Source organism: Neophocaena asiaeorientalis, unplaced genomic scaffold (assembly GCF_003031525.2).
Source record: "Neophocaena asiaeorientalis asiaeorientalis breed wild unplaced genomic scaffold, Neophocaena_asiaeorientalis_V1.1 scaffold78, whole genome shotgun sequence".
NCBI lineage: Eukaryota > Metazoa > Chordata > Mammalia > Artiodactyla > Phocoenidae > Neophocaena > Neophocaena asiaeorientalis.
In genome coordinates this window covers 946,467-969,339 of record NW_020175018.1, presented here as the reverse complement: position 1 = coordinate 969,339, position 22,873 = coordinate 946,467, and the positions used below count along the sequence as shown (strand labels likewise).

Here is a 22,873-nt window from a genome sequence, read left to right as displayed (position 1 = left end):
TTTTATCTTTTGTTCATCATGATTTTTTTGCATTCATTTTGATTTTTTAAAATATTAAAGGGGGGCTTCTCTGGTGACGCAGTGGTTGAGAGTCCGCCTGCTGATGCAGGGGATGCGGGTTCGTGCCCCAGTCTGGGAAGATCCCATATGCCGCGGGGCGGCAGGGCCCGTGAGCCACAGCCGCTGAGCCTGCAGGTCCGGAGCCTGTGCTCCGCAACGGGAGAGGTCACAACAGTGAGAGGCCCGCATACCAAAAAAAAAAAAATTACAGGAAATTCACTGGTGGTCCAGTGGTTAGGACTCGGCCCTTTCACTGCCGTGGCCTGGGTTCAATCCCTGGTCGGGGAACTAAGATCCCGTGAGCCTCACGGCAAGGCCAAAAAAATAATAATAATAAAATAAAATATGACAGTAAAATATTATTTATCTTGATGACTGAGTTTTTTGGCATTGCATTAAATTTTGTTCCTCAGATAAGTGCTCTACTCACCTCACCCTGGTTCCATCCCTGACATGATAGCCCATACCACACCGTTATAATCACCGTTGATACAGTTGTCTCCCTTCCAGCTTATAAACCTAGGGGACAGGAATTTATTTCTGTGTTCCTTGGCACACAGTAGGTGCTCAATAATTATTTTTCAGCGAGGGAGTGGATGAACAGATGGATAAAACAACACCCCCTCGGTTCCTTTGTCCACAAAATAAGACACGCTGATGAAAGACATCATCTGTTCTTAACTGGGGGCAGGTTTGGAGCTTTTGAGTTTCAGCTCCTCCAGCTCAACAAAGATTAAGCCTGTCCTTGACCCGGGTGAGCCAGCCCCTGCGCTGGGTATTTTCACTAGGACCAGTCAGCAGACACTTCCCACCTGAGGCAGCAATGGAAGGAAGTTGAATTTGGAAAGTGGAGACTGTACGAAAACCAAGGGCAGGACATCACAGAAAGACAGGCGTCCCTTGGATCCCAGGAAAGACTTTCTATCAGTTTGTATCACCTACCTCAAGAGGTAGCAGAGTTCCCATCTCTGGTTGGGTCCCAGGAGACTGCCATTTGGCAGGATCAACAGAAATGCTAGATGCTTCAGGATGGCTTCCAGCTCAGTTTGCTGGGTTATCTGCCATCTGAGGGTACAAGGACTTGTTCCTGTGCCTGGTCCCTTCTTCACCGTGACGACCACCCAAAAAGAGGTCTTCTGGAGATACCCCATCATTGGCTTCTCAGGCACCTCACTGGACTCCAGTTGGGGTGGGAGTTAAAGGGCTTTATTTCTGCAAAATTGGCCATGGCTTCTGTTTCTTAAGCACTTGTTATGTGCTGGACCCACTGCACAGAGCTTTGCACACATTAGCTCACTGACTGCTCACAAAGCGCTCAGAGGTAGGAATTATTCTACTCATTTTACAGATGGGAAACAGAGGCTGGCAACTTGCCCAAGGTCACACAGCTAGTAACTGATAGAGCTGAAATTCTAACCTAGGAACCATCTGATTCTAGAGTCCATGATCTGAATCACGTCTATGCAAAGAAAAGGAATTTCTAAGATAGACCCCTTTTGAGTACTGGTGCCCATGAAAGTAAAAAAGTGGAGGTAGAAATGGGCAGGTGCAGCCATTTTTGTCCTTAACTCTGACCTGGCCTTGTCATCTGCTTTGGACATGCTTCCTGCTCTCCCAGCCCACCCAGCACAGAAGCCCCTTTCCTCCCACCATTCCATTCACCTCTCCACCAGTCTTCAAAGAGGAGCTGCATGTTCCCAAAGGGGGATTCTTCAGCTTCAAGACACTTGTAAAAATCCACATTTCAAGGGGGTGGGGGAGAGGGAGGTGTAAACAAGCAGTGAGCATCTCTTCCGTGCCAGGCTCTACATACATGCTATCAATCCTTACCACAGGACTCGGGGCAGGTGCTCATCCCATCTCCATTTAAAAGCCTGCGTTGGCCAATATCGTACTCACTAGCCACATGTGGCTATTTAAATTTAAATTCCTTAAAATTAAAAAATAAAAGTTAAGTTTCTTAGTCATGCTAGCCACATTTCAAGTGTTCATCGGGCAAGTGCTCCAATCAAAAGACACAGAGTGGCAGATTGGATAAAAAAAACAAGAATCTACAATATGCTACCTACAAGGGATTCACTTTAGGGCGAAAAACACACATAGATTGAAAGTAAGGGGATGGAAAAAGATATTTCATGCAAATGGAAATGACAAGAAAGTGGGGGTAGCAATACTCACACCAGACAAAATAGACTTTTAAACAAAGTCTGTAAAGAAAGACAAAGAAGGACACTATATAATGATGATGGGCTCAATTTAAGAAGAGAATATTACACTCATTAACACGCATGCACCCAATATAAGAGCACCGAAATGGATAAAACAAATACTAACAGACATAGAGGGGAAAATTGACAGTCATGCAAGGGTTCAAAAGCCACGTGCAGCTAGTGGCTACTGCATTGGACAGTGCAGACATAGAACATTTCCATCCTTGGAGTAAGTGCTATTGGACAGCACTGTACGGAGGAAGAATGGGACTCTGAGAACGACTTGCTTGGAACCACACAGAGAGTAGTAAACAGAAGTGGGATGGGACCCATATCTCTTGCTTCCAAAGCCTCTACTCCCAGAGCCTGGACTATATTTGCCACCGCCTGGCCCCAGAACAAGGAGGATTGTTTGCCTAGGATGGTAGGTCGACTTGGGAAACTGAATAAGAGATCAGAAGACTGTGGGTGAATACCAAAGTGAAGAAAAGGAGCCAGCTGTTCTTGAGGGTTATTTTTATCCTGCCCAGATATCCTGGGGAGCTGCTCCCCTCCCCTTAAAGCTATTTTTATCTCAAGAGCTGGAATCAGAATGCTGTCTCCCTTGGATGGATGGAAGGAGCCACTGACACATCATAATTCTAGCAATGGGACCTCCCGTTTGCTTAACAATCTCCAAGGTGGCTTTGTATCCATTCTCTGGTGCCGTTCTCGAGAGTGCAAGCCCCAAATTACAGATGGGGAAACTGAGGCTTGGATGGGTGCAGTGAGCTGTTTCAACAGCTCCCATGTGGCAGAGCTGGGATTTAATGTCAGGCTGAGTCTGGGGTGGATTTCACACCCAAATGGAAAAAAAAGCCTGAAATTGTTCCTGAACTCCACCTCACCCCTTTCTGGATGAGTGGGTAAGTCGCTTGATAGCTTTGAACTTCTTTTCTCTGGTCCATGACACAGAGAATTCTAATCTTTTTCTTGCCTCCTCCACAGTCTTGCTGGGAGTCTGGCCAATGGAAAAGCTTTTGGTAAATTGGAAAACACCCAACGCCCAGAAAAGATTTATAATAAAAATAATTATTGTTATTATTGTCATCATCGTAAGCTGTGAAATCTACCACTGTAGGCAGCCTCCATCACTTCCCCCTCTTTGGGCCTCAGTTTCCCTGCTTGAAACCTGAGCAGTTTGGCCCAGAGGATCTCCAGGGGGCCTTCCTTCCAGCTCTGGCTTGCCATTTCTATGACTCATTCATTCAGTCAACAAGTGTTTATTGAGTTTGAGCAGCCTGACACGGTGGGGAAAGGAAGGACCAGAAGGCTCTCTGTCCAGGCTGTTGCAGCCACATATGCAAATTTCCTTGTGTTTTCAAAAGGCAAATTATGGGAAACATGTTATTCACCATAACGCACTCACCCCATCTCTCAGGGAAAAAAAAAAAAGTCCCTCCAGCCCCACCAAGAACTAAGCTAACAGAAGACAGAAACCCACCCTTGTTCCTCTGGGCAACTTGCCAGAAGCTGAAAAGGGGAAACTGTGTGCAGCGTGTGTCTCTGGGGCTGCTGCAGACCCCATAAACAACCTGTGTTTGTCTGAGCTCCCTCCATCCTGAGAGGTCAGCCACAGCCAAGGAAAAAAACAGCCTTGTTCTGTGCCCGGCCGTCCCCAGAGAGAGGAAAATTGTCCATAAATATTTTTATCTTCATGGTCACCAAGGGAGCTGAGAGGAAGGCTTTGATTCTCCAAACCCCTGGACCACTCCCTTCCTCTGGGGACCCCCTGGTCGAAGCTGACCTGGGCGTCCCATCTCCCACCCCCAAATTATAGGCTGCTGCCCATGTCGCCTGCCCCCAGGAGGTGGTGGGATTAGAGGCGGGACCGCACTGTACACCGTGGCCAGCCTCAGGACTGCTGGAATCGCCTCTCCCAGCCTCTGGCTTCCTGCTGGGAGCTGGGTGGTCGATGTAAAGAAAAGGAGGACCCAGAGGTGGTCCTCTGGGGGGGAGGGCCCCATCCGGATCTAGAGTTGCCTCGCTCATCAGAGCCCATGTAGAGGAGGTCCTGAGAGGCAGTTCTGATCCGAGAAGTGGTTTACAGCAAAACAGATCCTTGGAGTCCAAAGGACTTTCTAGGTCCAGAGAAAGAATGGATAATGGTGCAATTTCAGACTCTGCGATAGCCACTGACACAGACATTCTGGGTCAGGAATTCCAACCCAGAACTCCTAAAACCATCCCACACGGAAACCTCCTGTGTCCCGTCCTGCCTTGCTGTCACCTCCTTGCCTATCTGAAGAAGACTGCTACCTTCTAGAACTTTCTAGAAGGGAACGCTGCACGGGGGAGTATATCAGACATGAGAACCTCCAAGGGTCATCCAAGTGCGAGGTTCTGTGGTTCCTAGATCACTTGAGCCATAAAATTTCATGCCCAAAGCGTTAGACTTCTCATGCCTTTTGATGCCAGGGCTCTGAGGCTCTAAAATCCTGGAATCCTACTTGGCACTGCCTTTTGGCTTCTATGATTCCACGCTTCTGAGGCTAAGATTTCTGTGATTCTTCAACTCTGTGACCTACTTCAGCGTAGAAAAGGACCTCACACAAGGGGGCATTCAGTCCCAGCCCGGATTATGCTCAAAGGCAACCTGTGTGGCTGCCTGACCTCTCCTCTTTCTGTGATGGGCAGCATTCCTGGCCCCGAGGCTTCCAGAGCCTGGCCTGCCTTCTGACCTTCTCCTAGCCAACTCCCTACTTGGCCCCTACTTAATCCCACCCAGCCCCACCCAGCCCACATCACCAGGTGTGGACAAGGAAGCTGCTGTGGCAGCCAATGCCCTGGTCTCCTCCATCAGCATCCATTCCCACAGGACAGAGAGAAAGAGAAGCAGTAACTGTTTCCTCAGGCAGTGTGCTCCCCAGTGACTCAGAAACCAGAGAAGGTGGGATTGTCCCTGGACCCAGTCATAGCTTGCTTCATCCATATCTGGGTGATTCAGAGACTCTGTCAGCCTCAAAATATGCCCTTCCGCGGCCTACCCTTGTTGGAAACCCCATCTGTAGGAGATGCTCCTTTAGACAGAGGTCTCTGGATAGACTGTGTTAGCTGGAGGGGAGAGAGGGATCCTTCATTCTTCTTTCACAAAGGCTAAATGTCAGTCCACAACACAGGGTACAAGAAATATGGCCTTCCTTTATTTTCTTTGAATAAACTAAATTCCAACCTTGAGTCCGTGCATCACCGTGCTGGCAGGAAATTCAGTGTTGGTCATTACTGGGCTCCTTTACATCCCCCTATCCTGGTTCTGGTCATGCAAAGGTCCTGGGGTCTTATGCAGAGTAATACATTTTGGGAGATCTCTCTGTCCTTCTGCTCCCATCTGTGGCCACTGAGGCGCACACTGTCTGTGCCAGATGTCCCTTTACGTCCAGTGACCTGGTGGCAGGTTCTGGACATAGGAAGCTAAGAAACCAATGTGTTGCATCCAGTCTTCCTAGGGACACCGTGGAGCATCCCCTCTGAGGCTTTATCTGTTTCCCACCAACCCGAGGACCCACCAATGCCAACTTTCTCCTCCTCCTCGCCTCTTCCCTTCCCATCTGGGACCCTTATCTCCTCTCTGAGCTCACACAAGACTTTACATCAAGCAGCCCCAGCGTTCGGCTCTCCCAAAACTCCAGCCACCAGAGCATCTTGAGGACTGACCAGCTGCTTGAACCGGGGATGAAGGAAGAAGCACACAGATCACAGCACCAATTAGTACCTCACAAGCTCATCGTCCCATGCACACTTATTCACACTTGACCTTAGAAGATTTATTGGAGCAGCTGGCTGGCTCCTTGCTAACAAAGATAAGAGCAGAACCCCAGAGGAATGGGTCACGGCACGGGTACGGTTTGTGGGGTTGGCAAGGAGGTGAGGTCTTGGAAATTAAAGCTCGGCTGGAGCGGCTATGTTGAGAGGGAGGGGTTTGGAAAGGGGTGGGGTATTTGGGAGAGGCCTGATTGGCTCAATGCTTCCCTGGCCCTGCCTGCAGCCCTGGGAAGGGTCTTGAGAGCTGCTAGGGAGAGAGAACAGCCGCACTTATGAGGAGGCCTCTGGCAGCTGTGCAAAAAGCACCGGGCTTGGAGTCCCAGAGCCCTTTCTGGCCTTGAACCTACCAAATTCACTATGAGACCTTGAACAAGTCTGTCCACCAATTCCCCGAAGCCCTCCACCCACCTCCTCCAGGCCTTGGTTCTCGATCTGAAAATACAAGCACTGGGCTTCCCCTCCTATAGAGCCAGGTCCTGATTCCCTGGTGCTGATGACCACATATCTCCAACTGGGGGTCTAGCATCATCCTTGTCTTTGTTCTCCATGGAGCCCCTCCCACCATCTTGAACAGAGCTGGCCAAAGGCTGCTGTTTGCGTGGGCTCTGGCCCGGAATCACAGCTCAAGGACGGCTGGGGATGGGGTGGAACACAAGCCAATCAGAAGTGGTTGCATCTCTATATGTACCGTGGAATATTATTCAGTCATAAAAAAGAAGGAAATCCTGCCATTGGCGACAACATGGATAAACCTTGAGGGCATTAAGTGAAATAGGTTAGACAGAGAAAGACAAATACTGTATGACCTCATGTTTATGTGGGATCTTAAAAACCAAACTCACAGAAAGAAAAGAGAAAGAAAGAAGAAAAAAGAGAAAAAGAAACCGAAGAGAGGAGAAAATACCAAAGAAAAGAAAAGAGAAAAGCCGATGGAGAAGTGATGCAGGCACCCCTAGTTCTCAGCCCCTCGGTATCAGGCCCAGCCATGGGCAGAACAGGAGAGAAAGAGGCAGAGAGACAGAGATGGAGGCAGGAAAAGACAAAGAGAGACAGAATTCAGAGAGGCAGACAGAAAGGAAACTGGAAACATAAAGAGAAGTGGAGAGAGAGAAGACAGAGCCATGTACAAGAAGAGAGAGGACAGAAGAAGAACAGGACAGATGGCACCGGGAGAAATATATGTCTTAAATGGAGGAGAGAGACTTCCCTGGTGGCCCAGTGACTAAGACTCCAAGCTCCCAATGCAGGGGACACGGGTTCAATCACGGGTCAGGGAACCAAGATCCCGCATGATGCACGGCACGGCCGAAAAAACAAAAAAGGAGGAAAGAAACATCACAGGAAGAGAGCAAGAGAGGGGTCAGAGATTCTGAGATACAGGCAGAGAAATTGAAGGAGAAATGGGCCAAGGAGAGAGAGGAGAACACACACGTGCACACACATGGTCACACACAGCACACACACCGTCACACACACCAAGGACGGGCCAGGAGAGGAGCTGGAAGACACAGGCTCAGCCTCTAGCCAGGAGGGCCCTTCCCACTCAGCCAGACCCCTGGTGACCCCCAGAAGCCCCTCAGAAGCCCCCAGATGCTGCAGCCTGGTGAGCTCGGATGACGTCACTACAGGCTGCTCCCTTTGCCTGCTGTGCACCCAGCCCAAGTAACGCGCGTCAGTGGCCTCCTTGAGATGCTGGTACAAAAGCCCGCCGGTGCCCGTCGTGCCGTCTGCACTGCAGAACCCACATCCTCACTCCTTCCCTTCCCCATCCCGCTCCCCCTGGCTGCCCTCCCTCCCTTCCCGGTTTTATCACTAAACCACACATCTGGTCTCTCCGTCTCAGGCTCTGTTTCTAGGGAACCTTGCCAAAGACACTCACCTCTCAGCTTCAATTCTTTCTGAAAATAGAGGTAATCAGATTCACCCCTCAGAGTTGTTCTGATAATGAAATGAAAGGCAATACACAAATCACTTGATATGCGGCCTGCCTGGCACTGAGTCAGCCCTTAATAAATGCTCGTCACCACTACCATCATCATCATCATCACCAGCGCAGAGGACTGTGGGTAAGTGGGGAGACTGAGGCCAGGCAGGTCCTTCCTCTCTTCAGTGCTCTGTTTCTAGCACAAATGGCTCCCGTGAGCTTCATGCCCATCTAGCCAACTCCCTGGAGGTCCCATGGATACTGCAAACTCAGTCTGTCCAAACCTACGCTCTCACCTCCTCCTCATACCCCAGCTTGCTTCCCCTCCAGTGCTGTCCTCCCCTCCTCCTGCCCCCAAGAAGGACAGATACTTTGTCATTTATTGATCTTTCTAATGACAAGAACAGAGCCTGGAATCGAGGTGATACTTCATACATGTTTGCTGAATGAATGAATGAGTGAGTGAGTGAGTGAGTGATTGAAGGGGAAACATCAACAAGGAAAGACATAACTTGCCTAAGAACACACCAAGCATGGGAAAATAAACCCAGACCTGGGGCTCCTGGTCTCACAGCCCCCTACAGGTTAAGCCAGCAGCAGGCGCTGCTGGGGACCAGCCTGGGGCTCTCTCTGCCCCCATCCCAGGCCCTTTGAGTCTCTGAGAGCAGCACCTTGCAGCCAATATCCAGTCTCCCGAATCATGGAAAGAGTAAGCAGTGCAAGCAGAGGCCCAGGGACGCTCACGGGCTCTCCCAGGAAGCTGGCGACGGGCCGTGGGGAGCTTCCAGCCACTCCTGAGTTGTGTGCGCAGGCGCTGTGCGCGCAGGTGGGCTCCCTGCGGGAGGGAGGTGCCTCCTTCTGTCCTGGGGCAGATGGCTGCTGCACCTCGCCTCACTGGCTTCCAGGGCCACAGGACCCTGGGTCACGGCCCACCGCCCAGATGGGAAGACAGAGGCACAGTGGGCTCACCCAAGGTCTGAAGTCAGAAATGACAGTCACCGCTGGAGCTATTTTTTCAGCCCTTTCTCTACTCTAGGCACTGGGCTGGGCGCTCTGGCCATGGGATCAATTCCTAGGCATAGATCTTATTATCCCCACTTGAAACACGGGGGCAATGTGGCCTAGAAAGGCCGAGCAATTCACTCAAGGTCATGCAGACTCAAGGTCGGGCTGGAACACTGTGGAGTCCTGGTTGGTCCCAGAGTCAGCTGTGACACAGCCCCTGATCCCTGCGGATTTGTCCCTTGCCCTGGGGGCCTGGGCACAGGTACCCAGCTGATGCTGGGTACACAGGCGCTCCCTTCCACGGCCCTCACCCGCCCACCGGCCCTCAAAGCCCCTTTCATGGGCCTGCTCCACACCCCACTGGGGAGGCCAGACAAAACCGCTAGTGTTGGCATTATTTTTCTATTTCCAGATGGATCTGTTTTCTGGCTCCATCCAGGGCCTCCCATCACTGCGTGGGGGCTGGAGACCCAGCGCCAGGTTAATATTAGGAGGCAGCAGGAAAAAAAGGCAACCCGAGGCAGCTGCTTACAGAGTGCTGGGCTGTTCCAGCAGGGCAGTCTCGGGGGAATATTCCTGGGGCATTTAAGGGGGCCTGGCAGCCAGGTGAGCCGCAAGGAAAAAAGAATACTCCTTTTTTTTTTTTTTTTTTTTTTTAATTTTTCAAGGAAGCTCTTCAGTGTTTCATTTGGGGCTGGGGGCCACCATGGAGTTCCCAGGTGATCTGTGGAGCTGAGCTACACTCTCCACACGCTGAACTGAAGATGGTATTTTAAAATTTAACCAGGCAGTCATTCATGTAACCAACATTTACTGAGTACCTACTATTGTCAGGCGATACACAAAGGTATCTACTCTGGTGGAGCCCACAGCCTACTAGGGAGATGGCATTAGTCAGATCATTGCACATGTGAAGGGGCCCTTACCACTGGGATAAAGTGCTGTGGGAAAGAAGGCCCAGATACAGAGGATGCCAGACTTTGGTTTTTTTTTCAAACCACCCAATCTAAATGCCTGATATTTCAAAAGAAGAAAAAGAGGCTCAGAGAGGGATAGAGACTTCTGGGTACCCAGAAAGGGTACCAGCGTCCAGAGCTGTACTCCCCCCAACTTTGGCTGGGCCATGGCGGAACGACATGAACAACGATAGAATCCTGGCAGCCTTGCCCTTGACCTTGGGGGAATATGTAAAGAAGATCAGGATATGGGGAACTTTACTGACCACCATCGATGAAAGCCAAGTGTATGAGAAAATTGTCTCCAAAGCTCCTTAAATCTGTCTGTTAATGGAAATGTGACTCAGTTATTGTTACCAAAAAATCCAATCCAGCCCAAGGGGGGACATGTTTCATCCTCTTATTGGCCTCCAACATCCAGGAACAAAATCAACAGATTTCTATGTTGTATGTTTGGTTGGGGCATAGGTGGGAATGGGGACAGGGGAGAGACGGGAGGTCCTCTGAGGCCCAGGAGAAGTACCAGGGGAGTTTGACCTGAAGCAGAGTCATCTCAGTGTGGGGGACAGCCACTTGAAGGGCTGTCCTGTACAACAGTCCATGTGGTCTGGGTGGCCTTGAGAAAAGCTCCAGAGGGAGATTTCACCCCACACGGAAAAGGAACTTGAGTTTCAAACTACGTACGGATAAAGATGGGGGGTGGTAATCAGCCAGGCCTGGCGGAGGTGAGGGGCAGTGCAAGCAGAAATCAGTGACTCTTTGGCAGGGGCTTGAGGGGAAACTTCTGGCCCGGTTGGGAGACTGGATCAGAATCCAGGGCCAAGTGAGGTCTACAGATGTTGTCACACTCAGGATCCTGGCAGGAGGCAGTGCACATTGCTAAAGGGGTCAACTGAGACAGCCTTCAACGCTCCAGGCAAAAAGACTAGCTGATAACTAGTGATAACCACTGCTAGTGACAGTGATAAAAAAAAAAAAAAATTAGAATGGAACTCCTCCTTGGAAATATTCAAAACAAGGCATCCACAGAAGACTGGGCAGGGTTGTGGGAATCAGCCGGGGCTGGTGAAGACCCGGGGGCAGTGAGAAGCTCTTGCCATCCCAGCCTGAAGGGGCAAGGGGAGGGAATGGGTTAGGGGAGCTGGGCAGGAGGTGCAGCCTTAGGAAAGCAGCCATCGCAAAGCTACAGTAGCTCAGGGCAGAGAGGTTGCAAATACCCCAGCCTCTCTCCCCTCCTGCCCTCCGATAGCGGTGTCCCCACAAAGCAAACCCATTCAGAAGTTAGGGGGCCAGGGAGCCAAGGTGAGGCTTGCAGCATGTAGAGATGAGCCTCCTGGGGCACAGGGCAGGGCAAGGAAGGGCAGGGGGTGGAGGGAGGACTAGAGAGGGGGAGGAAATAACAAGATGAGACATGTTTTGATTGGTTATTCATGTGTCCATCTTCTAAAAAAATGCCTTGGGTGGTAGGGCAATTTCCAGACGGCCACAGGCCTCAGCACTCCCAACTGCCTTACGCTTCAACTGGCCCAGTTTACATACGTTCCCATCTGGCCGCTGTAGGCAATTGAGTCTGTGAGCCCCAGGAAGAGGAACTCAGAGGTGCCTTCCAAACTCCCTCTGACTTCACGATTCTCGAGGAGGAAGGAGTTAGATGGAGAAGAGAGAGTCACTTGTTCAACGCGTACTGAGCCCCTCCGCTGTGTTGGGACCCAGCTGGGGTTCCGGGAAACCAGTGTTTGTCAAGACAGACTGGTTTTTAACCTCAGGGATCTTACAGTCTGATGGGGGTGACATGAATTTGTTGAACAAGCATCTGGTAGGCATGGTTGGGTGTTGGGGACATAGCAACAAGTATTAATTCCCCTGCTCTTATGTTCCAGTTAGGGGAGACAGAAAATAGATCAGGAAACCCGTGAACGTATAAGCTAATTTTATAAGTACTGTGAAAAAAACCAAAGCAGGCTAAGTGGTTTGAATGCGATGAAAACAATGTTACCCATTGCTGTGTAAAAGACAATCGCAAGCTCGGTGGTTCACACAACAACCATTTTTATGCTCACAGATTCTGTGGGTCAGGAATTTGGGCCGAGCACAGCGGGGAGGGCTTGTCTCAGCTCCTTGAGGTCTGGGGCCTCGGCTGGGAAGACTCAAATGGCCGTGGGGGGGTGTGAGCAGGTGGGGGCTGGACTCATCTGGAAGCATCTCCGTTCATGCGTGTGGTAGGCACAAGAGTGCCCGTTGCCCCCAACCAAAGATGTGGCATGTCCTAATGCCTGGAGCCAGTGAGTATGCTACCTTACGTGGTAAAAAGGCTCTGAAGATGTGATTAAATTCAGGATTTTGAAGGGGTGAGAGTATCCTTGGTTACTCAGACAGGGCCAACGGAATAGTAAGAGTCTTTATAAGGGAAAGAGGGAGGCAAGAAAGTCAGAGAAAGAAATGTGACAAAGGAAGCAGGGGCCATAGTCAGAGAGGTTAGAAGATGCTACTCTGTTAGCTTTGAAGGTGGAAGAGGGGCCATGAGTCAAGGAATGCAGGCGGCCTCTAGAAGCTGAAAAAAGGCAAGGATTTCCCCCAGAGCCTCCAGAAGGAACGCAGCCCAGACAGCAGGTTGATTTTAGCGCAGTGAGATCCATTTGAGACCTGACCTCCAGAAGTGTTAAGAGAACAAATTTGCATTATCGTCAGCCACTGAGTTGGAGGTAATTTGAAAACACAGTAGCAATTAGAAGCTAATATAACATGTCTGGTGTCTTGGCTTTAGGTAACTAGAAAGTGGGCTCAGCCAGGACAGTTGACCAGATCACCCCCATATGACCTCTCCATGTGGCTTGGCTTTCCTCACAGCATGGTGGCCTCAGAGTGGTGGCACTTCCCATGGTGATTCAAGGCTCTAAGAACAAGCGTTCCAGCAAAAAGGCAGAAGCTCCATGGCCTTTCACAGCCTAGCCTCTGAAGTCCCACTGTGTCACTTCCACCGTACACTATGGGTCAAAGCAGTCCCAAGCCCACCCAGAATCAAAGAGAAGGGACAGAGACCCCACCTCTTGCTAGGAAGAGGGTCAGAAAATTTGCAGCCATGTTTTTAAAATCACCACAAGCCTAGTTTAGATAGGGTGGTCAGGGAAGGCCCTTCTGAGGAGGTGACATTTGAAGAGAGCCTGGATGAGGTGAGGGAGCTAAACAGGGAGTTCCAAGGAGAGGAAACAGAAGCACCAAAGCCCAGAGGTGAGAATGGGGCAGGGAAATAACCGGGCAGTTCTGGTCCGTGTGACAAGCGATCAGTAGGGGCTCAAGGGGCTGTGGGAACCCAGTTGAGGGCCCTGGAACCAGTCTGAGAAGGTTCTAGAAGGAAGGGATATGTGAGCAGAGGGCTGATGATTGGGGCTGAGATGACCCACGTTGGAGGACTTGGCAACCCCTCTTACATGCTCCCACCCCACCTTGCAGAGGACTGAGGACTGGTCCAGGCTCCTCTCACTCCGGCCCCCCAGGGACCCCCACAGGCAAAAGCAGACCTTGGTAAAGGCGTCTGCTTCCTGGGCCTTGAGTCTTCTCTTTCTGTGCCCCCTGTTGCCCATCCCTTTCCTCCCAGACATCCTTCCACAGGATCCACTAGATGAAGTCTTACCTCATTAACCCAGGGCTGGACAAGTGCACTTTCTCATGAAGGTAAACACAGCCGGTGGGACACAGAGGGAGGCTGTGTGTCACAGGCAGGGAGCCTGCCTCCCAACCGATACCTCCCATGCCTGTCCCCCGCCCACCTTTCAGGGCCCAATCAAAGCTTTCTTCCCTTTGCAGCTGCAGCCAGGGAGGTGGAAGGAGGCCCAGGTCCAGCCAGTCAGAATGGAGCAGAAAACATTTCTCTGGTCTCCGGGGTCAGCCCAGGAATTCCAGCCCCAGCACAGGACTTGGCATGTAGAAGATGCTCAATAAATATTCCTTGAATAAAGGAAAGAAAGAAAGAGAGAGAGGGAGAGGGAGAGAAAAGAAAGGGAGGGAGGGAGGGACGGAGGAAGGAAGGAAGGAAGGATGGAAGGGAGGAAAAGAGAAAAAGAAAGGAAGAGTTTTTTCTCTGACACACAAGATGGTTAAAAACACAGGCCATGTTTCTACGGTCTTGGGTTCAAATCTTAGTTCAGACTCTTACTAATTTACTGCAAGTCATATCACCTTTCTGGGCCTCAGTTTCCTCATCTATAAGATGGGGATAGTCATGCCAACCTTACAGAATTACTGGGATGATTGAACAGGATGGTCTCCAAAAAGTGCTGATAGAGAAGATGGTGATGGTGGTGAAGAAGATGGTGGGTAACAGGCCTAAGCCCTCAGCACATGCCAGGTACGGCTCTGAGACCCCTCTAAGAATCAGTATGTTTCATCCTCACAACAACTCAAGGAAACATTTTACAGATGAGGAAACTGAGGCACAGAGAGGTTAAGTAACTTGCCAAAGGTCACACAGCTGATAAGTCGTATATCACGAATCCAAACCCAGGCAACGTGCCGAGCCTGTACTTGAGCTGCGTTCCACAGAGGCTGGCATGTAGTAGGTGCTCATTAAGGGGCAAGTCCTCTGCCCATTGGGTAACTGTCTTTGCTCTCATTGGGTGGTGAGCACTTAAAGGTGGGACTGCCTCCTGGTCCCCAGCCCTGGGCTGGGCCCATAGCAGTGTTGCTTGGGCATCGCTCTTTTCATGCCCTTTAAAGGGATAAGAGTGCTCTGAAGTCTGGCTGTCTGGAGTTGAATGTCACCACCATTTACTGGCCCCAAGCCTCAATCTCCCTAAGTCTCAGCAGGGAGAATCTGAGCACCCATGTCGCATGGTCTTGTGACTGAGACCAGGACAGACAATGCTAATCAGAATAGCGGGTGAGAGCTCAGTGGATGCTAGCCATTGTTACAATTAGTTTTGCTGTTCCTCCGTACTCCTGCCAAGTTTCCCAACAGGACCCTGGCTTTGCAGGGATCAGGGCAACCTCCTGGGCAAAGAACAGTTAACCAGGCTCTTTCTGGCGACAGGTAACTTAATTCCCATCTCAGACGCTGAGGCGGAGACCAACGCAGAGGTGAAGCTGGAATGTGAGATCAGCCCGGGGCCGCGTGCTCCCCAGGGAAACGGCCAGAGCTTTCACCCCGACTCTTTCTTCTCCCGCCTTCCAGAGCAGTGGTCATAGATACGGTGAAACAAGATCAGCCTCAAGTGGGACTGGGGTTGGGAGGGAGTTGGGAGCAGGTGGGTTGAGAGGGTGTAACACAAGCCCTCTCAATGTCCCTCACAGACAACACTGAATCTGCCCTTTGACTTCCCCAGAGGCCCAGAGAGGTTAAGGTCCTGGGCCAGTATCACACAGCTTATCTGGCAGCCAGTTGGACTTTCTGAATCTGGAGGTCCCTAAATTCTAAAACTCTGTGATACCCCCAGCCCAGCCCATGGTCACTTCTTAAGGGACAGAGGGTTGGAGGGTGATGATGGGGGAGTCTTTTACATGTGCCTTAGGGAGCCAGGCCAGAGCCTCCAGTGTGGGGAGGGTGGGGAGCCACCAGGCGGCAGGATCGGGTACCAGGCCCCACTCCTTTGCTCCCCAGTGAGGGTCAGTTGCTCTGAGCCGGGGAGGAGAAGCAGGACTCCAGGGATGGAAGGCACTGGAAAGCCATTTCTCTAGCGCCGGTTGAGGGTACCCCCGGGCTCAATCTCCTTCTCTCTCTGCCTGGCTCCTGGCTCCAGCCCTCTCTGGCTGCGGTCTCTGTATTTCTCTATCCCTGTCTCTGCTGGCCTTGCTTTGCATCTCTCTGTCTCTTTCTGTTTCTCACTACATAGCTCCCTGTGTCTCTATATCCTGTTTCCCTCCCTTTCTTCTCTTGTCAGTCTCTCCCCATGTATCTCCCCCTGTTTCTGCCTCTCCAGCATGTCTCTCTCCTGTGCAAGGCCTCTCTCTCTCCCTGCCTGTTTCTCTCTCATTTCTCCTCTCCCTCCTCTTCCTCTCCCTCCTCCCCTTCCTCCTTCTCCATTTCCCCTCTGCCCTGTCATCCAACTCATCTGGGACAGAGAACGGATCTGGGTAGGAGAGTGACACAGCAGGGCTGGCAGGTAGGCTGGAGGAGGGGAGGGCAGGGCAAGCACACAAGAGGCTACTGCAATGGTCCGGGCAGGCAGGGGCCAAGTCTAAACCCCGTGAAAGCCATGGGTGGAGGAGAGGACGGTTCTGAGAACCGCTGTAAGGGAGGGGGCCTCGATGATGCTGTGGGGCCTGGGAGAAGGGCCAGTAGCCGGGAAAACTTCCAGGAGGGGAGACGAGGAAGCGAGGGCGGGGAGTGGAGTGGAGGGACAAGAAGGGGCAGATGTTGAGACCTGAGGCCAGCTTGGAGAGAGCTTTGAATGCTGACCAAGAGCCTGGGCTTCAGCCCGTGGGGTGGTGGCTTTTTATGTGAATCTGATGAAACTCCAGAACTCTCCCCTGACAAATGTATATGCCCGATGTCTGGCACCCAGGTCAAGGCTTCTGGGACACTTCGAAGTTCTTCCATGAGCCACAGAGACCCCAGAATATGAAGCTGGTTCCAGGCACTGGGGAGCCATTGAGGGTTTTTGAGCTGAGGAGATGGCAGACATGGAGCTACACTGTAGGAAGATGGCTCTGCAGCAGTGTGGCCTTAACTGTGCAGCACAGAGGCCTCTGGCAGCCTGGCCCCTAGGCCTAGGGCCTCCCAGAGTGTCCCCTGCTTCCTGGAGACCCTGCAGGCTGCTTGCACCTAACACAGGGGAGTGGGTCCAAGCCCTGAGCCAGGGTGGCTGCAGCCCAGGGTGCTAAGCATCAGAGGGAGGGGCTGAGGCCCTCTCCACACTGCTGCCAAGAACTCTTGGTCCTAAGTGCCTGGGCCTGGCCCAGGAAGACTGGGCCCTCACAGCCATTTGGATGATCAGCCCGGGGACCTGCGACAGTAGCCCTGCTCTGCCAGGCTCAGCCTAGTCCGGTCCCTTCCTACCCGCCCGCTCACCTGCCTCCTGTCTTGGATGCCCTGGGTTGAGTCTCTACCTCCTCAGACAACAGTCCATTGAGGCAGGAAGCGGGCCCAGTGTGGGTGTTGTCCTCACCCTGCCAGCTGGGCCAACCTGGAGTTTTCAGCAGCGACCTTAGTCTGCTGTTCCAACACCCGCTGCACAGATAGGGAGCCTGAGTCCAAGAGAGCGCTGAGATTTGCGCACTCATTCTCCTGCAGGCTGGTGACCCAGGCAGGCCCCCAGGCTTTCAGCCCCAGGGCTCTCCTGCCTGTGCTGAAAGAACAGTCCTCCAGTCTTCCAGTGCCTGCACATCACCTTAGTGCCCCATCACCTGAAAAGCCCAGGTCCTGTCCCAGTTATGCCCTCCACTGAGGCTGCCTGAGCCACTTGGAGCGGAACTCATTGCTATCGCCATAGCTACCAGTTATTAAGTGCCTACGATGTGCCAGACACTCGACATCATGACCCACCGTGTAGGTGACAAGTTACCACATTGTGTAGATGAGGAAGCTGAGGCTCAGAGGAGGTGAGTAAGTTGCCTGTGCTTATCCTGCTAGTAACTGACAGAGCCGAGATCAGGACCCAGGTGTGCCCAACTGCAAAGCCCAGGCCTTTCTTCCATGCCATATCCCTTTCTCTTCCTGTCATACAAAAGGGGCATCAATTTGGCTTCCCTAGAAACTTGGGAGACCCAGGAATCTGTCCCTAAAACCAGAGGTCCAGGCACCCTCCTGGCTCCCAGAAGACCAGCCAGGAGTCAACTTTAGCAGCCAGGGAGGCCATCAGCTGCTCCCTTTCCTTTAGCAGAAGAACCGCAGGGGAGCAGGAGATGCCCATGAACCTGGTCTCCAGGGTTCTAGCTCTGCCATTGACTTGCTGTGTGTCATGGCCTCATTGACTCCCCTCTCGGGCTGAGCCTCTGTCTCCCCCTCTCAATCTGGAGGAGCTGGGATCACGGCTCCCAGAGGGCCATGCCAGCCCGAGTGCCTGCAATTCCTTGGCTAGAAGGAGGTACCTTGGTGCCCTCTGGGCAGAAGCTTTGCCAGGCTAAGGGTTTGGCATGTCATCTTTGCCTGCTCTGTTCAAAGGTGACTGTCTTATTCCAACAAGGAGCCACCCCAAGGGTGGCCCACTCCAAAGCCCAGTGACTCACTTACAGAGTGAGGGGCAGGCGGGCGGGAGCGCTCTCTGTGGCTCTTGGCGTCTAGTGGAGCCCACGGTCCCACGAGCCCACGCCGAGCGGGAACTTGTGTCAACCACTGGCTCCTATAAATCGCAGGGCTAGGACAAGGTGGGATTGTCGGCGGTCCTCAGAGAGAAAACTCAGCCTGTGTGCTCTGGGGAGCTGACCCTGGGGGACCCTGGGCCCTGCTCGGTGGCATTAATGAGCCCTCCATCTGGTGCCATCGTCGACCACTAGCTGATGCTGACACAGAATTTCGGCTGCGCGAGACAGTGCGTGTGTGTTCCAAGGCTAGCAAAGGCTCAAGTTTTCCGATTCGGAAAAATCGGTTCAAAGGAAGGAAAATTGAGGATGAGGAACTGAAGATAGCTTGATTCGTGTTTCCTCAGTCTGAGACTCAGCTGGTTCACAGCAGACTATCTCCCTGGATGTCTAACAGAGGAAACCCAGGCTCAGAGAAGGCTGGGCCCCAGGAGGGAGGGCCATGGCAGGGCCAGAATGGACATGTGACCTTTTATCTCCCAGCCCAGAGCTCTGACCATCCTGCCGTCCTGCCCCCCTCAGCCAGGGGCCAACTCTACCCTTGGCCCCGGTGGAGTGTGGACCCTGGACTTCTCTGACCTTGATTTGGACTCAACAGCTTCCCCTCTTTGAAGCACAGCATAACAGACGCTTCTACTAGGAGGCTTCCCAGGTGGGGCACCCAGAGCCCTGCCTTCAAAGAATTTATCAGACAGAAGGGAATTCAGGAGTAAAACCAGAAAAGTAATAATGACCGATGCTTACATGGTACTCACTCTGCACCAGACAGTTCTGTTCTAAGGGCTTTTCGTGTGTTAACTCATTTGATCCTCACAACAACCTATAAAGTATTGTCAGTCCCATTTTACAGATAAAGAAGCTGAGGCACCCCGAGGTTAAGTAACTTCCCCTTGGTCACACAGCTAGAAATCTGTGTAGCCTGTTTCTTGAGTCCACACCACCAAAGAAGATATCACGTGACAAGTTTTAGCTCCTCCTCGGTGCTAGGCACCATCCTCGGTATTGGGGACACAGTGGTGGAAAGAAGAGGCAAGGATCCTGTCCTCAAGGAACTTGCCACTCTTCCTTCATTCACTCATCCATCCATCACCCAGCCACCACCCATCCATCATCCATCCATCATCCATCCATCATCCAAATATCATCCATCCACCATCAATCTATCATCCACCCATCCAACTGCCATCCGTCCATCTGCATCTATTTTTACTCACTACGGTATCCCTCATGCTTAGCACAGTGCCTGGCACGTAATCCTCAACCAATATCTGTTGAAGGAATGAAGAGATGAAGAGAGATTAGGGCCATGCCCAAGAGCTCTGGGCTCGAGTCTTTTACCCTCTCTCAGTCCAGCCCAGTGGGTAGTGAACACTGCCCTACTCACCTCACAGGATGCTTGCGAGGCTCTCATGGTGAGTAGACAAGTGCTTTGCAAACTGTAAAGGGCTGTGAAGACATACCATCAGGCTGTTGAGCTGCTGTGCGGGCGCCGAGGCCTGCAGAGCTGGGTCTCCCTCAGGTCTGGCTGGTGAGCCCTGTCAGAGGCTTCCCCTTGGTTGGCCAAGAGGCCCAGAAAGGAAAGGAAATTGACATTTAACGAGCATCCAAGATGTGCCAGGGCTTCACACACTTTAACCCTCTCTTCTCTTTTCTTGTACAGATCAAAGGAATGGAAGCCCAGAGAGGTCTGTCATTTGTGTAAGGTCACACGGCCAATGAGGAGCAGAGTCCAGGTTTGAACCTGAGGCTGTGAGCCCCAAAACTTGTGCTTGTGACGGTAGCCCACACCACCTCCCTTTAAAGGGATGTTGCTGCCTCCCTGCATTCCAAATATCCTTAAGTTCCCCACTGTTCAAGGTCACAGAGCAAGCTCCTGGCAGAGTCTTTAAAAAAATATTTCCATTCAGTTTTTGCATTGATTATTTCCTTTTTGCTTTATAGGAATTTCCTCCCTTTTATTTGTAAAGAAAAGCCAATGTAAATGTTCTCCCACACATAGGTTAACCCTTGTCTGACAGAGGTGGATTCTGGGCAGCCATTTCGGAGAGGGGATGGAAGGTCAGCCTCTTGCCAGGGCTTCCTGCAGGACCTTTTCTCAGACCCTCGCGATAGTTCACACTCAGGTGTGGCTGTGCTGTCTAACATCACCCGTGGCAGAAGCCCCTGACTCCCAATTTACCAGCTTCCTATGACCCTCAGCACGGGGCAGCCTTGTAGGACCCAAGAAGAAACCATGCCCTGAAACCTAGAGGCCAGGGAACAGTCTTCCTGGAGACTCTACTCGTGTACCGCAGGCTGGGACAGAAAAAGAAACACTCACAGCCACTGTCCTGGGCCACCCACCGAGGGCCTGGCACAGCACCGGGCACCGCACCAACATCCTCTCTTTGTGTCTTCTCAGCAGGAGGGGTTGGTCTCAATAACCCCATTTTACAATGGAAAGGGAAGCTGAGGCTCAGAGAGGCAAAGTCATCTGCCCAAGGCCGCACAGCTGGCCAGGGGCAAATTGGACGTAAGACAGGACCCTCGTTTATAAGTTGCTTTAACTCAGGGGCTAAAAATAAAACATTGTGCACTTGAAATGACAAGGTACCTCCTCTGGGCCAGGCACCAACCGCAGTCCTGGGGACCTGGTGCAACATGGAACTGGTGGAAGAAAGCCCCAGTTCTGCTAAAGACTTGCCGAGTGACCTTGAGTGGGTCACTCTCCTTCTCTGAGCCCAGAATTTGCCCTGTGTGAGCTGAGTGGATTGAGGGTCTGAGTCTTTTATACTCTTTCTCATACGTTGTTTGGGTACCAATTTGCAAGGTAGAATTTAGGGGGCGGGGAAAATGGCTGTGCTTTGTGGAGTAGTCCTGCAGTACGGCTGAAAGTTACTAAAAAGCTCTCTTCCTGCCACTCAGAGACCCCATTACCAACACCCCAAGGGGCAAAATTCCCAGAGGAGTTAAGGTAGCTGGGATTAAAACACCCCATTCCTGACCCGCATCACCATGTGGGGGGCCGAACAGAAGAACTGCAAGCCCCGGGCCAGATACCAACGGGAAGCAGGGACGGCACCAGGCCTTCCACGCCAGTGGACGGTGGACGGTGGACGGTGGGTGGGATGCTCTCTGAGCTCCGCACACCAGCGGCTCCTGCCCGCCCTTCTCCTGGACAGCCCCTCACCCCTCACCCCAAGACACATCGCCCCGCTGCCCCCGGCCCCTCAGCAGAGGCTCCTCCTGTCGTTGGCTCCAGTTCCAGCAGGCTGGCCATTTAAGGCTCCACCTCACCCCTTTAAATTCTATTTTTTCAAACCACATTCTTGAACTTGGCAGATAACGTGGCAGCCCGACAAGAGCCCTATTTACTCGGAGAGCCGTGAATGGGCCCTTTATAACAAGCTTCATTAATATTTCTACCTATTGGCCAGCTCTCCATTTCCTCCCCCTATACAAACAGATTCTCCACACAGAAAGACTTTTCAAATGCTCTTGTTGACTTTCCCCAAATAGGGAGGGCAGCCGGGCTGGCCAGGGTGTGTGAGTGTGTGTGAGTATGTGTGCAGGGGAGGGGGCGTCTGTGGGCGTGCGCCCGCCAGCCTGGTGCAGGAAGGAAAGAGGCCCACTATTCATGGGCAGGGGCGGGCAGCCCGGGTGAGTCCAGGTATGCTGCATCTCACAAAGACACACTGAGTCCAGCCTGCACCGTGAATTCCAGAGCCCTGGCCGGGGGAGCCGGACGCTCCCTCCTCAGTCCCTGCTGCTGGGCTGGGTGACTCTAGGCAAGTCCCTTACTCACTCTGGGCCTCACCGTTCTTATTTGTCAGTTGGGTCTACACCCTGTCACTCAAAGTGTGGTCCATGCATCAGAGCAGCAGCATCGCTTGAGAGATGCAGATTCTCTGGCCAGATGCGCTGGAGCAGAATCTACATCTTAAGGTCCCCGGGGGATATGCGTGCACAACGAGGTTTCAGAAGCATCAGATCTACGGCACGTGCCCCTCTGCCACCACCAGCGCTGTTCTGTGGCTCACAGGCCATCCCAGACCTTAAACATCACTGAGCCACCAAGGCTATTTTGTTCTCTACTTGGTGACCGCAGGCCTGGCCCGTGGTTAGGGCTCAGGAAATAAATGAACGAACAGAAAAGTGCATTGTCAAAGTCCAAAGCCTTGTGCTAGTGACAGAAATTCTTCCTCTTCAGCATTTGAGAACTTGTGAAGAACAGCCTGTTCGTCATTCGGAAGGTCACACGGCATTGAAAGGGATCGCCTAATATTGCAACGGATGGGGTGAGCTCGCTGTCTTTTGGCGATATGCAAACAGAGGCTGGAGGGCCTGTGAGGGGCGCGGAGCCCCACACGTAAAGGACGTGCCTCTGGGGCTGAGGAAGAACCACTGCAGAGAATGTGGTGTGATCACTGCGCTTGCTTACGGGGGCTTATGGTGGCAACTTGGAGAGAGGCAGAGCCACATCTCCAACTGATGACGCCCCCAGTGAGGACATGGCAAATGGCTTCACTTCCTTTCCATTTGTTCATGTGATGAATGTTTTTCCAAACTGTCTGGCTGTCTGCTGGACCTTGGGGACATGATGGTTAATAAAACAGACTTTGTCCTTGCCCTCATGGGGGAGAGAGACCACCACCGAGTAGATTAAAAATTAAATTCAAATTATGAGGAGGAAGCAGAGGAGGGTG

General features: G+C 52.0%; 1 long non-coding RNA gene across 1 annotated transcript in view; it reads right to left on the bottom strand.

Moving 5' to 3' along the window:
* Nucleotides 1–11,931: 11,931 nt before the first annotated feature.
* LOC112411220 (uncharacterized) overlaps nt 11,932–22,873 on the bottom strand; it is a 19,558-nt gene continuing 8,616 nt past the window's right edge. The window contains exons 2-3 of the long non-coding RNA XR_003005583.1: nt 19,573–19,739; nt 11,932–13,901 (exon numbers count right to left, since the gene is read on the bottom strand). This is a non-coding gene — a long non-coding RNA (uncharacterized LOC112411220). The remainder of the gene's footprint in view (nt 13,902–19,572; nt 19,740–22,873) is intronic.